Source organism: Phascolarctos cinereus, unplaced genomic scaffold, assembly GCF_003287225.1.
Source record: "Phascolarctos cinereus isolate Bilbo 61053 unplaced genomic scaffold, phaCin_HiC Scaffold_726;HRSCAF=1367, whole genome shotgun sequence".
Taxonomy (NCBI): Eukaryota; Metazoa; Chordata; class Mammalia; order Diprotodontia; family Phascolarctidae; genus Phascolarctos; species Phascolarctos cinereus.
The window spans coordinates 75,965,781-75,980,438 of record NW_027556098.1 but is presented as its reverse complement, the minus strand read 5'-3'; the positions used below and the strand labels follow the sequence as shown (position 1 = coordinate 75,980,438).

The window sequence follows — 14,658 nt, the reverse complement described above, 5'->3', positions numbered from 1 at the left end:
ATGAACAAGACTAATTGACTGGGAGGAGAAAGAGGAATCTACTTGATTAACTGAAAGGAGGAAAGGGGAGGAAGAAATAAATAGCCAGAGAACTCTGGGAGAAATCAAAAGAAGTAAACCCCAAAGGGAAAGGAGTAAAAAATGAGAGGAAGGGATCAGGGGTGAGAGGAAGAGAGCTAATGGTAACAGGGACACCTTAAGATATAGTAAAGTCCATGAATAAACATAATATTGTGTTAACAGTAGAAGAGGGAAAAATAATAACTTTAAAATATATTAGAGATAGATAGAGGAAAATATAAATCTAACTCCTATAACTTTAAGTGTGTATGGTTATACAATACCATAAAATGAAATAGTGACAGATTGGATAAGAAAACACAATTTTACAACCTACCACTCACAAGAAACACATTTAGAAAATGAAGACATACACAAAATAAAACTGAAGTGATGGTAAAAAAAAAAGTGAGATTATTATGCATCAAGTAAATCCAAAAAGGCACAATTTGCAATCATTCTATCTGACAAAGCAAAAAAAAAAATTAAAAATTACGAAGGGATAGCTGGGAAACTATATTATGCTGAAAGAAACCACAAACAACAAACCAATATTGGTAATATACTTAAATATCCCAATTGTTTTAACATCCAAATTCATAAAGGAAATATTCTTTTAACTACAAGAAGATAAAAAAACACTATTGTAAAAAAGGAAAATTATTGATCATATCAAGAAATCTCTATAGCGTTCTGAGGTTTGGTGTAATTACTACAATTCCAACATCAAACAGGAATATTTGAAAGACATCACTATATTTACATTTCACATGACTCACAGTACAAAAAAGAAAATGGTCTAGCTTCCTCTACTGTGGAAGTAGTGCATTGTGGAGACTGTCTCCCTCAGTTTTGTATCGGCCTAATAGAAAGAAAATGATGAGTCAGCTAAATGGTTCAGTGGATGTAGCTTTGGGCCTGGTGTCATGAAGACTTCAGTTCAAAGGGGCATCAGACACTTACAAGTTGTGTGATCTTGGTCAAGTCACTTAACCTCTATTGGCCCTAATTCACTGGAGAAGGAAATGGCAAACCTCTCCACTGTTTTTGCCAAGAAAATGCCATACATAGCATTGGTGTGCTATGGTCATGAAGAGTCAGACATTGAAGAGATCTAGAGGTTTTGGGTGCTGGAACCCCAAGATCATGACACAGGCCCTGCTGAATGAATCCAACTCAAATCTTCTTCAAGCCAAAGGAAAAGTTTATTAGAGACAAACAATACAGGCTATGTGACACCCCTAAGGACAAGCAGGCATGAGCAAATCTCAGCCTTTTGGGAACGTAAGATTCTTAGCATTTGAATGGGGGCCAGGGTGGATCTTATATACACTAACTTTGGGTGACCAGGGAAGAGTCTAAGAAAAGTGTCTGGGAAAAGGGTCTGGGTGAGAATTCTGATAGGAATGTCTAAGAGATTGAATAGACAGTGGGAATAGATAATGAAGAGAACTGAAAGGATCTGAATGAGAGCAAAAAGGTAGGGCTAGGGCTTTCAAAGGGAGATAAGGGGAGTAGATAAGGGGAGTAATTGAGGAAACAGCCAGATTCTTTTTGGGGTGAGGGGCCAAAGGCTCATCTGGATAAGATGAAAAGTTAGGGCTAGGGCTTTCAAAGGGAAATAAGGAGTTGGGGCCTGTAGACAAATTCCCAGATTCCCTTTGGGTCAAGGGGTGAAGACCTTGACTTGGGCCCACACCCCATCAACATGACTGAATAACAGAAAGATAAATCAAAGGAAAAATATGGAACTGAACAAATTTCTGGAGAAAGTAGTAAAAGACTTATGGCATCTTCTAAATGGACAATATTGAAATTTCTGTAGCAACCTCTATTGTTTCAAGTCCCCCTCATTTTCCTGGTAATGTTAATCAGTCTGTTGGGAGGGGCATCAGTCAATATTCTGCATGATTTTTGATCCTCCCTCCTACCTATTATACAGTATTTAGTAGTTCATAGTCATGTGAGCTTTGAATCCCGTCTCATCACAATGAATTTTTTTTTCTTAGTAATCATTGTCTTGGAGACTCAGATCTTCTCCTATCCTCCTCTGTTCTAAAGTTCAGTTTCTTCTTAAGAAGAAATTTAAGATCTAATCTAAATAGGTGAATTCCTGCTCATTGTGTTGCCTGGAAAGGTCTGGGAAAATGTTAATTCCTCCCTATTGTCAAGACAGGTGATATGAAAATTGATATCTTTTTGAACAAGATTAAGTCACCTAAGTCTTGTACCCCAAGGCCCTCATTTTAAGATAGCCCACCTCCCAATGTGTTGACCTATCAGAGTGGATTGGCTTCCCTTAGGAACACCTACTCTTCAAAGGTAATGTAACCCTGTACTGGCAAATTCCAAATGGAGCCACTTCTAGACTGGCCCCCTTAAGGGGCCTCACCTCTGGACTGTAACTCCTATACAATGCACGTCTCCAACTTGTGAGAGAAATTAAAACATGGCCACACAACCTAAATTATTGGTCTTTCTTAGAACAAACTCTCCTTTGGGGTTAACAGAAGCTAGGTGTGGCAGTAGATGGAGTGCCAGGCCTGGAGTCAAGGAGATTCTTCTGCCTGAGTTACAATCTGGCCTCAGAAACTTGGGAGCTTTGTGACCCTGGGCAAGTCATTTAACCCTCTTTGCCTCATTCTCCTCATCTATAAAAAGAACTAAAGAAGAAAATAGCAAAGTGCTCCATTATCTTTGCCAAGAAAAACCCAAATGAGCTCAGCAAGAGGAGCACAGGACTAAAATGACTGAACAGCAACAAAAACATAATGAATACATGGAGTAGGTTACACTAGCTACCAACCATGTTCACTAACACATCTCTTCATTTATAAAGTGGGCCAATCACAATACTTAGGGAGGAGTTGATACACAAAAGCCTATCTCCATTTAATTAGGTGTGTCCATCAGAATTGTCTTTCTTATTAGGATTATCTTTAAAAGCAGTCAGATTCAAATCTTGTAGGCTAGTCCTCATGGCTAATCCATCAATGGCTTGATGTTTTCAAATATACTCCTTTTAATTTTCTCATCCTGAGTTTTGCCACTTTTATCAGGGTGAAAGACCAAAAGACATATTTTTTCCTTTACCAGCAAAAGGATATACATATTTCTTAGTAACATGGAACTTATACCAAAAGAAAAATGACATACACTAAGGAAAAGAGATATTACAAATTAAAGTAAAAATACAGAAATGGTGAATACATCCTTTGTAGAACATAATGGAATAAAAATAGAAGTTGGTTCAGGACCACCACCAAAAAAAAAAAAAGATACATACCCAAGTGGAGACACACAATGATCCTAAATGATAAGTGGATCAAAGAACAAATTATAAAAACAATAATTCAGTAAAATAAAAAAGAGAGTGATTAACAACATAACAAAAGTTCTAGGATGCAGTTAAAATACTAGTTGGGAAAAATTAGACTTATATATAAGCAAAATAAACTGGAGGCAGGTAGGTGGCTTAGTGGATAGAATACTGGGCCTTGAGTCAGGAAGACCTGAATTCAAATCCTGCCTCAGACATTCACTAGTTGTGTGATCCTGGGTAAGTCACTTAATCTCTGTCTAATTTTCCAGAGAAAATATCTTTGCCAAACAAAACAAAATAAAACCAAAAGCAACCTATATAGGATCACAAAAATGTCAGACATGACTAAAAGACTAAATAATAACAACAGCAAAATGAGAAAGGATAAATGAGCTTAATATGCATTGGGAAAAAATAGAAAGTCAACAAATAAATACACCTGAAATAAGCACAAAACAGGAGATACTAATAATTAGAGTGGGAAAATATAAATTGGAAACAAAATAAATCTCATTGAAATGACAAAACTAAAAGCTAGGGTTTTTTTTAAATTGATAAACTCTTACATAATGTGATAAAAAGAAGAAAATAGAAAATTAAATCAATCTAATATCAAATGAGTTGAGTGAGCTAGGTCCACATGAGAAAAGCATAGCCTAAAAAGAGTTGGGGACTGGAATCGCATTTGTTTATATGTGCTGAGAGATGATAAACTGTTTAACTGTAAGAAAAAAAATGAGGAACTTGACAGCCATGCACAAACATATACTTTCCATATATAAAGAACAAAAAGGTTTTTTTTTTATATGAAACTATGAGACTATGAACTTACCTTCCCATAGTAAGCATGTCTAGATATCAGCCAAGGTAATTTTTGTAAGCAACTCTTTTCTCTACTGTCACATAGAAAGTGGTGAATCCAATTAGTACTATATCCTCAGAACGTTGCCCATTAGTATGTTGTTTTTGTCCTGATTGAAGTTTAAAGCTTCAGATTTATAGACCTGTTAAGGACCTCTGAACTGACACCAGGAATGATTGTATTTTCACTTCTTTGGTTTGATTCTTAAAAAGACAGGAACATGTTATATGACATGGATGTGGAAAGAAACATGAAACATCTACATAGCCTCCACAAAGCACCATTTCCACTCTAGAACAACCTAGACCATTTCTTGTACTATAACTCACTTGAAATACAAATATAATGAGATTCTTTAAATATTCCTGTTTAGTGACTTTTTTTGTAATCACATTAAACCTTAGAACACTATAGAGACTTCTGGACTAGATCAAGTATTCAAGAGCTTGGTCAAACAATAGGAGGAATAAAAGATGGAAGAATGACTATTGGCCAGGCAATGATGTGTACTGGAAGAAAGACAACTCAGTGGATTTATTTAGTGATACAAATTAAATATATTGGAAAGACATTACAGGTAGACAATGTATTAAAACCATAATTGAATAAGAGGAAAACAGCAAACAGGTTTTTTTTAAATTTTTTATTAATTTATTTTTATTTATCAACAATCACTTCCATATGCTTTTGAGTTTAAAATTTTTCTCCCCCTTCCTCCCTACCACCTTCCCCAAGATGGCACACAATCTGATATGGGCTATACATATACATCCTATAAAACATATTTTCACATTAGTGATGTTGTAAGTAAAAATTAACCAATAGGAGAAACCATCAAACAGAGGAAACAAAACTCAACAGAAGAGAAAAAAATAGCAATTCAAATTCCATAGGTCTTTCTGTGGATGTAGATAACTTTTTCCATCATGAGGCCTTTGGAGATGTCTTAGATCCTTGTATTGCTGGGAAGAGTTAAGTCTATCAATATTAGTCATCACACAACGTGGCTCTTATTGTGTATAATGTTCTCTTGGTTCTGCTCACTTCACTCAGCATCAGACCATACAAGTCTTTCCAGGTTTTTCTAAAGTCAGCCTGTTCATCATTTCTTATAGCACAATAGTATTACATTACATTCATATACCACAACTTTTTCAGCCATTCCCCAATTAATATACCACAGCATGCTCAGCCATTAACCAACTGATGGGCATCCTCTCAATTTCCAATTCTTTGCCACCACAAAAAGAGCTGCTATGAATATTTTTGTACATGTGAGTCCTTTTCCCATTTGTATGCTACTGCTGGGTCAAATGGTATGCACATTTGTATAGCCTTTGGGCATCATTCCAAATTTCTCTCCAAAATGGTTGGATCATTTCACAACTCCATCAACAATGCATTAGTGTTCCAATTTTCCCACATCTTCTCCAACATTTATCATTTTTCTGTTTTGTCATGTTGGTCAATCTGACAGATGTGATGCGGTACCTCAGAGTTGTTTTGATTTACATTTCTCTAATCAATAGTGATTTAAAATATTTTTTCATATGACTATAGAGGGCTTTAATTTCTTCATCTGAGAACCACCTGTTCATGTCCTCAGACCATTTTGAAGATAGGAAACTGTAACAATTTCATGGATCTCATCTAAATTTCTCTCTCAAAAAAAAAACATCCCACTTTTAATACCAGTAATCTTCTGGGATGTTTTATGACTAAGAAACTGGAAAAAGTGTAATCTCTGATATCAGAATTGTGGGTGACCTAGTGGAAAGGGTGAGACATAAGGTGAACTACAAATAGGCTATAGTATATTCCAACAATTACTTGTTCAGAAGAAGTAATAGATTTCAAGAAAATAATATATGGTCTGAAAAGTTGGGTAAATAATATGTCTCGTGTACCATTGTACTATTAAATATCTAGTGGAAATCCTCAAAAATCTTGAGTAGATATTTTATATAGGTATTTGGGATAACGTGGGCAGCTGAGAAGGGGTGAACATAGCATGTACACCACTGCAAGTAGTACTCATCAATGAACTCAGAAATTCATTGATATACTAAAGAGCATAGGGATTAATGTGGGATTGTTTGATTTAATTTATACCTTTTTTAAAAAAAATATGGATTATATTAAGACCTGGAACAGTGATTTCCTTGTTTTTAAGAATGCTTATTACAGAAATTTTCTCATTGATGTATATAAGCAAATTATCTATAACTTAAACTCCAAGTTCCTTAAGGCATTGAGGAATTAAGTAACTTGCCAATGTTATTGCAGGAAGAATGTATCAGACATGAGACATTAAGCCAGGTCTTCCTGACTTCAAGGCATATACCATATGCCACATTTCTTCTCTATAAACATGAGAAACATAACTATTTTTAGATCATTCCAAGACTGCATAGTTAAGGAAGAGGTAACAAAAAGAAAAATGATATAAAAATTAGAGCTGCCCAGAAAGATGTGGGGGTGCCTGAGGACATAGTAGATTTGCCATCACTGGCAGGATTATATAAAAATGTTTTATAAATGTTTAAAGGTGTTCTTGTTCCCATCAGGCTTTCTGAGGTCCCTTCCAACATGAAACATCACCAGATAGATTCACTACTCAATTAGGAAATCTTTTGCCCTAGAAACAGATGGGGAAAAACTTCTCATGGGCAGTTCCAACTGAAATTAGAGACCTAGTTAAATAATGACAGTTCATATTTTTTTGCAGTTCTTTAGAGTTTACAAAATGTTTTACATGTATTATATCATTTGATTTTCTCAAAAGTCTGTGTTATTATTGTCTTTATTTTACAACTGAGAAAACTAAAACTCATGGTTACTTCACTGGGGGTCACACAGTAATGAAGTGTTTACTTTATGGAATAAAAATATGGGTAATACTGACAGTAGGTCCAGCATTCTACCTTGCTCTTTGTTTCTTCACCAAGATGCTTCCACATTGCCCATCATTTCCATCTCCCCTCCCAGAATTTTTTTTTAGTTTTACTTCATCCCAGGGTTGCTGGATGTGAAAAATGAAATTTCACCTTATCTTGCCCTGAATTTCCTCATTCTCTCCTAATTTTCAGTATTTTATCTTTGTTTTCTCCTCTTGAACTAGTAAGCAAGCTGGGAGATTAGGTACTATATTATTTGTTTTTCTATATACCAGTACTTAGCACATTTCCTGTCACTTACCAAGTGCTTAATAAATGTTCTATCTATCTGTCTATCTATCTATCTATCTCTCTATCTATCTATCTATCTATCTATCTATCTATCTATCTATGTACCTATCTGTCTCCGTCTCTCTCTCCCTCTCTGTTTTCCTATTTGTCAGTCTGTATGATGCCATGCCAAACTTCCACTTAACCAATGGGTTCTTCCCAACCTTCATGAGTGTTTTCCTTTTCCTTCCTCAATGTCTACAAATGGAATTGATTTGGAAATTATGGACATCCTTAAGGAATAATGATTCTTTCTTACATGTTCCTATTCATATGTAGAAAAAAAATTGATGACATTATCGACTCATTAAAATGAGAGAAGTGACATGAAGAGTACATGTCACATAGAATAAATATAAGTGTGTCAACTACTTTTTGGGGAAAAATCTGGCTGGTTTCACTTTAAAAAATGAATAATGTATCAAATGTTTTTTTTAAATGCCTGAGAATCAATTAATCTCTAAGATAAAAATGCATATAGTACTAAAAATGACAATTTTATCATATTCTCCAAAATTGTTTTATTTTGACAATATTGATATATAAATATGTATATATGCAGATATACATATATATGTGTGTGTGTGTGTGTGTGTGTGTGTGTGTGTGTGTGTGTATGTGTGTGTGTATATAGTTACAGTTTCTGAAAAGTCTTAAGGTGTATGCCTTCCTGAAAATATTTGCCACAAAATGAGATATGTATTTTAGTAAACATTCATCAAAATCAGTTACATATTATAATAATATTATTACTTTAATAATACATTCTGGACATAAGCTAATTTGTTGGAAATTGTTCAGTTTAGCTCCATATTATGACAAATAATACAAATAATACTCTGGTGAGTATTTTGAAAACTGACATCAATGTAGTGGTTTAGGGTTTAAAAACACTATTAAAACATTGTCTCATTCAGTCCCCACAACTCTATTGAGGTTAAGCACTACTGTTATCTGCATTTTACAGTTGAAGAACTCAGTAAGGTTGGACTAGAATTTGAGTGGCTTGATTAATGTTTACCTGTCTGGTAAGTGGAAGAGGTAGGATTTGAACTCAGATCTTTCTTGATTCCAGATTCTGCTATTTCCCATAGCTAACATTCATACATTCATACAAATAATACCTATTAATATTCCCCAGCGATCTGGAAGGATGCTGTTGAGTATGTCTCCAACTGAATTAACTTTATAGAAGAAGGGGTCAAATTTCAGGCTGCATGTGTGAAAGTTGGATTTTTATGACAAACAAGGCAGGCAGCTGCTCTTCTCCACTAATTATGGTATTGGGATTCTAAGAACTATGTTTGTCAGATTAAGAAGAAAATACCTACAAAGTACAAAATCAAGCCCATCCTCAAGGAGGAGCTACAGAGCAACACAGAATGTTAACCCTTTAGGAATGTTCTAGGGAAAAAGCTAACAGAAAAAATGGAGTGCTTCTGGAAGTACATTAAATGTGATTTGGATGTGTACAGAAAGAATAAAATCATGATAGAGTCCAATCTCACTCAATTCATAGTTTTAAGAATTCTAGGCTATGGTCTCCTACACCTGAGTTTTGGAATGGTGGTGAGATGTAATACAACTCCATCTTCTTTGTCTTTTCTAGTAATATTTTGTAGCAGCAGCAGGAGTAGTAATAGGAGGAGGAGGAGGAGTGTGACTGATTAGTTTAATTGTATTAATTTTTTCCTCAAAAAGTAGACATAGATTATTTATGTATTTATTATGTGGGTTATAGAATTCCCTCTACAATATACCCAGCCATTTATCCTCAGTTTTGTTTAATGATCTTAAATGTAGAGTGAGGTAGAGTCTATACTCTTAAAGGTAGAGCCTATGATCTCCTCAGGTAGCTCATTCCAGTTCTATAAATCTTTAATTGTTTGGAAGTCCAATCTTCTTCTGTGTCTCCCTTCCTTAACATCAAGAATAAATTTCCTTCTGCATCTTCTGTTCATTGCTCAAAGTTTGCTCTTCTCAGGTAAAACAGAGCAACTCAAATCTTTCCTCACATGAGAACCCCTCAAATACTTGTAAACAGGAATCAACACACACTCACCAGTCTTCTCTTCTCCAGATTAAACATTACCAACTCCTTCAAATAATTCTCAGGTAACATGAACTCAAGAAATTTTACCATTTTGGTTACTCTCTTATATATAATTCAGCTTATAATTGCTGTTCCCAAATTGTGATGCCTTGAATCAATTGTATTTACGTTATTAATATTAAATGTTAAAGATGGCTTTTTTCACTTTTTTTCACATATTCAGCCAAGATAGACTCAATACAGGTATGTTTAATTTTGGAAAAGAGTTTACAGAGAAAACAAAGTGTATATCTGAGTGAGTTATTGCCAATGTATTCTCATTCATTTTTTATTTTTTGAGAAATAATGCCTGTGATCTTTTCTATTCGTTGAGATTTTTCCTCCTTTGAGATATCTTGAAATTAAATCCCATCTGACTTTCAATGGTTTCACCACAGCACGAATTTGTTCTTTAAGTGTTTTCTTTTTCTGGTCCAGCTGCATTTTGAATTTATTTTCTGAAGTGCCATTTCTACTTCCTCATATAGGCTACAGCTCTTAGCATCCAAATATTTTTGCTCCTCTGTGACCAGAAATGACTATATATCCTTATATAAGTTCTTGAAATTTGTCCAATTTCACAACTACTTTTTGACCCATCTAACATACTGTAACATTTAAAAAGGTTCAAGAGATATGGGTTCTGGGTAATTTAATCATTTTAGTAATAAGACCAGCAGATTATTAATAAAAGGATGGCCATTTGGCCATCTCTCTTACACCAAAGACAATTATGGCAGTGAGGCTCACATTTCATGTATATATATATATATAGATAGATATAGATATAGATATAGATATAGATATAGATATAGATATAGATATAGATATAGATATAGATATAGATATAGATATAGATATACGATATAGATATAGATATAAGATACATAGACATACATAGATATAGCATAATAGATATAGATATAGATATAAGATATAGATATAGATATAGATATAGATATAGATATAGATATAGATATAGATATAGATATAGATATAGATATAGATATAGATATAGATATAGATATAGATATAGATATAGATAGATAAATAGATATAGATAGATAGATAGAGATATATATATAGATACTGTATAGATATATATAGATATATATACACACACATACATACATATGTATATACACACACGTATGTATACACACATATATACATATATAGGTATATATACATGTATGTATATGCATATATACATGTATGTATGTATACATACGTACACATATATACATTATATACATTTTATATATATATGTGTGTATATATATATATACATATATATATATATGGTTGGAAGCAATGAGGGGCTTCTGGTGACAGCATGTCACAGTTGAACAGTAGAATAGAAATTACCTCTATTAGACCACCTGTGGACTTGGACCTTCCAGACAAAAAGGATCTATCTCCACCCAAGTCTGAGTAGAACACAATGGGCTTTCCCATCCTAGGTTAAATTCCTTTGGAGATTGGGTGCAGTTTGACCAAGACTGAAGAGAGTCAATGCAATCTAGTTCTCAGTAATGTCCTTCAAGAAAACTGAACTTTTTTAAAAGGCCAAACAAGAAATAAAGAACATTATGAAGGGCAAAATGGATAATTTTGATTACATTAAATTGAAAAGTTTCTATACACACAATGTCAATGTAACCAAGGTTAGGAGGGAAGCAGAAAACTGGGAAAGAATTTGTACAATCAGTGTCTCTGATAAAGGCCTCATTTCTAAAATATATAAAGAACTGAGTCAAATTTGTAAGAATATATATCATTCCCCAATTGATAAATGGTCAAAGGATATGAACAGGGAGTTTTCAGAGGAGGAAATTAAAGTTATCTGTCTATCTTGCTCAAGAATATGTTTATCTTACACTTGCTTTAGAATTTAGAAAAAGAAATGAGCAACAGATTGTCAAAACCAAGGAAGAAATGAAAAGAAAAAATTGGGATGTGGTGAAAATAATTTAAATATAGTAATCTGCTGCTCAATAATAAGGCTGGTAAATTCAGCATGTGCTTTAAAAGAATAATTAAGAATCACTGTGGGAAACTGTATTAATGTGTTCATTGAAAATAATGGATTTGCTACAATTTGGAGACATCTATTTTCCTGGGTTCATTTAATTAAAATATCTATTAGGCTTGAAGACATTCAGTAACACTCTTCTGCCATATATATGGTTAGTTTTATTGTTAAAGTTGTTCTTTCAAGTCAATATTTATGTCACTTTCTAGAGAGCTTTGGAACCAAGGGCAGAAAAGAATCGCAAAAATGAAGATGGCAGATATGGAAGAATAATGTAGGGTCAAATGAAAGAAATCTTTGATAGACTGTATCTCAGAAAAAATGTGTTGTTAAACCTCTGAAAGACGTTTAGAGAAGTGAATTACTTTCAATGTTTTTTTTTCCTTAAATATAAATGTAGTGAGAGAAATGATCACTATCTTGGGGAGATTCAGGTCTCCCTTTTCTCTAAATTCCTCATTTTTGAAAGTTCAGTTTTCTTTTCTAAAAAATATTTATTTATTTATTTTTAGGTTTCAACATTTAAATTCCTCAGCTATAAATTACAGCTAGTAATACTCTTATTATCAATTTCTTCAAGGGAATATGAGAATCAAAGAGTTTAAATATATGCAAATATACTTTTCAATTATAACAGTGCAATTTAAGTGCCAGATAGAATGGTAAATGATCAGTTTTTGACACACAATTGGCTGGATAGCCCAATGAGTTAACCACTAATAAACATTATTTTCAGTAGATATGCTGCAAATGAACAGTAAACTTAATTTATGAATGAACAAGAGCAAAAAAAAAGTTTGGGATTGCATTTGGAAAATTCTTTGGTACTTTCATGTATCACAAGATACAAAATTCCATCTCTTGAAAAAAAAATATTTCCCCAGCGGTTCCTTATAGTAGAGAATCATGGAACACTATAATTTCAAAGAATCAAAAGCATATGAAGTCCAAAGAGGAGAGTGATTCATGGTGAGAATACATAGGCTACAGCATCTTACAAATGATTACTTGTATGACAGAACTAATATGACTATGTATATCATCTAAGAAATATTTGATCAGAAAAGGAGATAGACTAGTCATGTGAAAAGAAAGAGGAATAAAAAATGGAGAGCTTGAGGACTGTCTCATCCCAAAAGTGTAAAAGAAAGAAAGAAATATAAAAGATCTCTGGCATATCAAGTCTTTATAGGAGAACAATAACAAAAGATTTAAAGAATTAGGCCTAAATTAATTGTGATCTATTTCTGTGAAGGAGTTGTCCATTTTATATCAATATTTATTAGATTATTAAAAGATGATGATGTTAATGATGATAATCCTGATAATGAAATTAACAATAGCTACCAAATGTGTTGACAAAAAAAAAAAAAAAACATTAGATTGTCTCATGGGTCACTTGACTTATGCCAAAGCTTTCTGGGCTTTATTGCTTTCTGCATGCACCAACATGATGTTTTAGGATTTAGAAATGGAGGTAAGTTTTGCAGTGGCAGAGTTCAGTTAAGCCATATTACATGAATTATGATTTTAGCACTATCACTTATTCCAAAATTATGTACACTATGTAATGCAATAGCACCACCTTCTACACGAGCTTTTTCATGATTGCTCTAGTAATTTTCTCAGCTGACAGCCTAAAGCAGGTTGAGGATAACTGAGAGGTCTCAAACTTTTCCGAGATTTGGGGAGGGTGCCTACCCCAAGCATGTGAACACTTCCCCTGGCAAAATGGGCAGATGAAAGAAATTTATTTCAACATGAAGGCAGCTGAAGCAAGTGTTGTGGAGAAGTTAGAGCTTGGTCAGACAACAGACACCAAGGTCATTGACTGCATTCTGGGCCATTGCCAGTCATCTTCACTTTTGTCTTGCCCCTGGACTTTGGTAACTCTGGAAAAGAGTGTGACGGTGAGGACTTTATGTAACTCTGCCTAATTTAAATTCAAATCACTCATGAGTCAAGACATCACCCCTATGATGTCATTGTTTTTCTTTGAAAATGAATGAAAAACAGCAACAATTGTTACTACCCCGCCTCTCAAACTTATCCATCTTTAATTACCTTTATTAGAAGAATTGAGCCAAACATCTAGGGTGAAACAAACATTCAGAACCACCTGGCTCTTTTTACCCATATAAACATTCATGACAGTGTAAGATGAGAGGATAAATCATGCCAATTATCTTGTAATTGCTTCCACCACCAAGCTTCACATTCTCTTATGATCCTTTGTAAAACTAATTCAATACTCTTAGAGAAGCCTAGTGTTACCAAAGGATACCATAGATGACAATTATCCTAACACTGTGTAGCACCCTCTAACCATATGCTGTCTCCACATGTACTTCTACTTGCCCAATACTAGCATTCTTCTTGTTTTCTGGTTCTTTAATTTTGCTCCCCAGAATTTCAAGAAGAAATTCTTCAGGAATTTCTGTGGTTCTGAGATTTGATGGTGGATTCTTTCTACAAGGACTATAGTTTGTCACCCTCATATTGTCAAGCATGGCCTGTAAGCATTTACTTTTCCTTTCAGTCATCGCAATCAAGATAAAGGCATTTGAAGTATCTGATTTTGTTTAAAATATTAAAGAAAATATTTTGTTCATATGCTAATATAGAATCGAAAAAGAACCATAAATTCAGAGTGTTTTTTCCAAAATATTTTGCTTTTATTGGTGCTATTGTTGTTGCTACTGCTACCACTGCTGCTGCTGCTGTTGTTGTTGTTCTTTTTCTTGTTCACCCTGTATAACCATCTAGGTTGTGCAGTTAATAGAGCACCAGACCTGGAGTCTGGAAAATCTGAGTTTTAATTCATCCTCAATCAGCCTCAGCCTAGCAGTGTGACTCTGGGTAAGTATTTAATCTTTGTTTGCCTCAGTTCCTCATCTGTAAAATGTGGACACAATAGAGAATGAAATGGCAAATATAGGTCATAAATAGCAGAAATACGATTTGAATTCAGATCTTATGACTTCAAGCTCAGTATGCTTTCTACTGTACCACACTGTCTGTCTAGTACATAGGTGGAAAATATGTGTCTGGTCCTAAATT

General features: G+C 34.0%; 1 pseudogene; it reads right to left on the bottom strand.

Moving 5' to 3' along the window:
* The window catches only part of LOC110210867 (heat shock protein HSP 90-beta-like), a 40,429-nt pseudogene extending 26,288 nt beyond the window's left edge, over positions 1–14,141 (bottom strand).
* Positions 14,142–14,658: the final 517 nt, after the last annotated feature.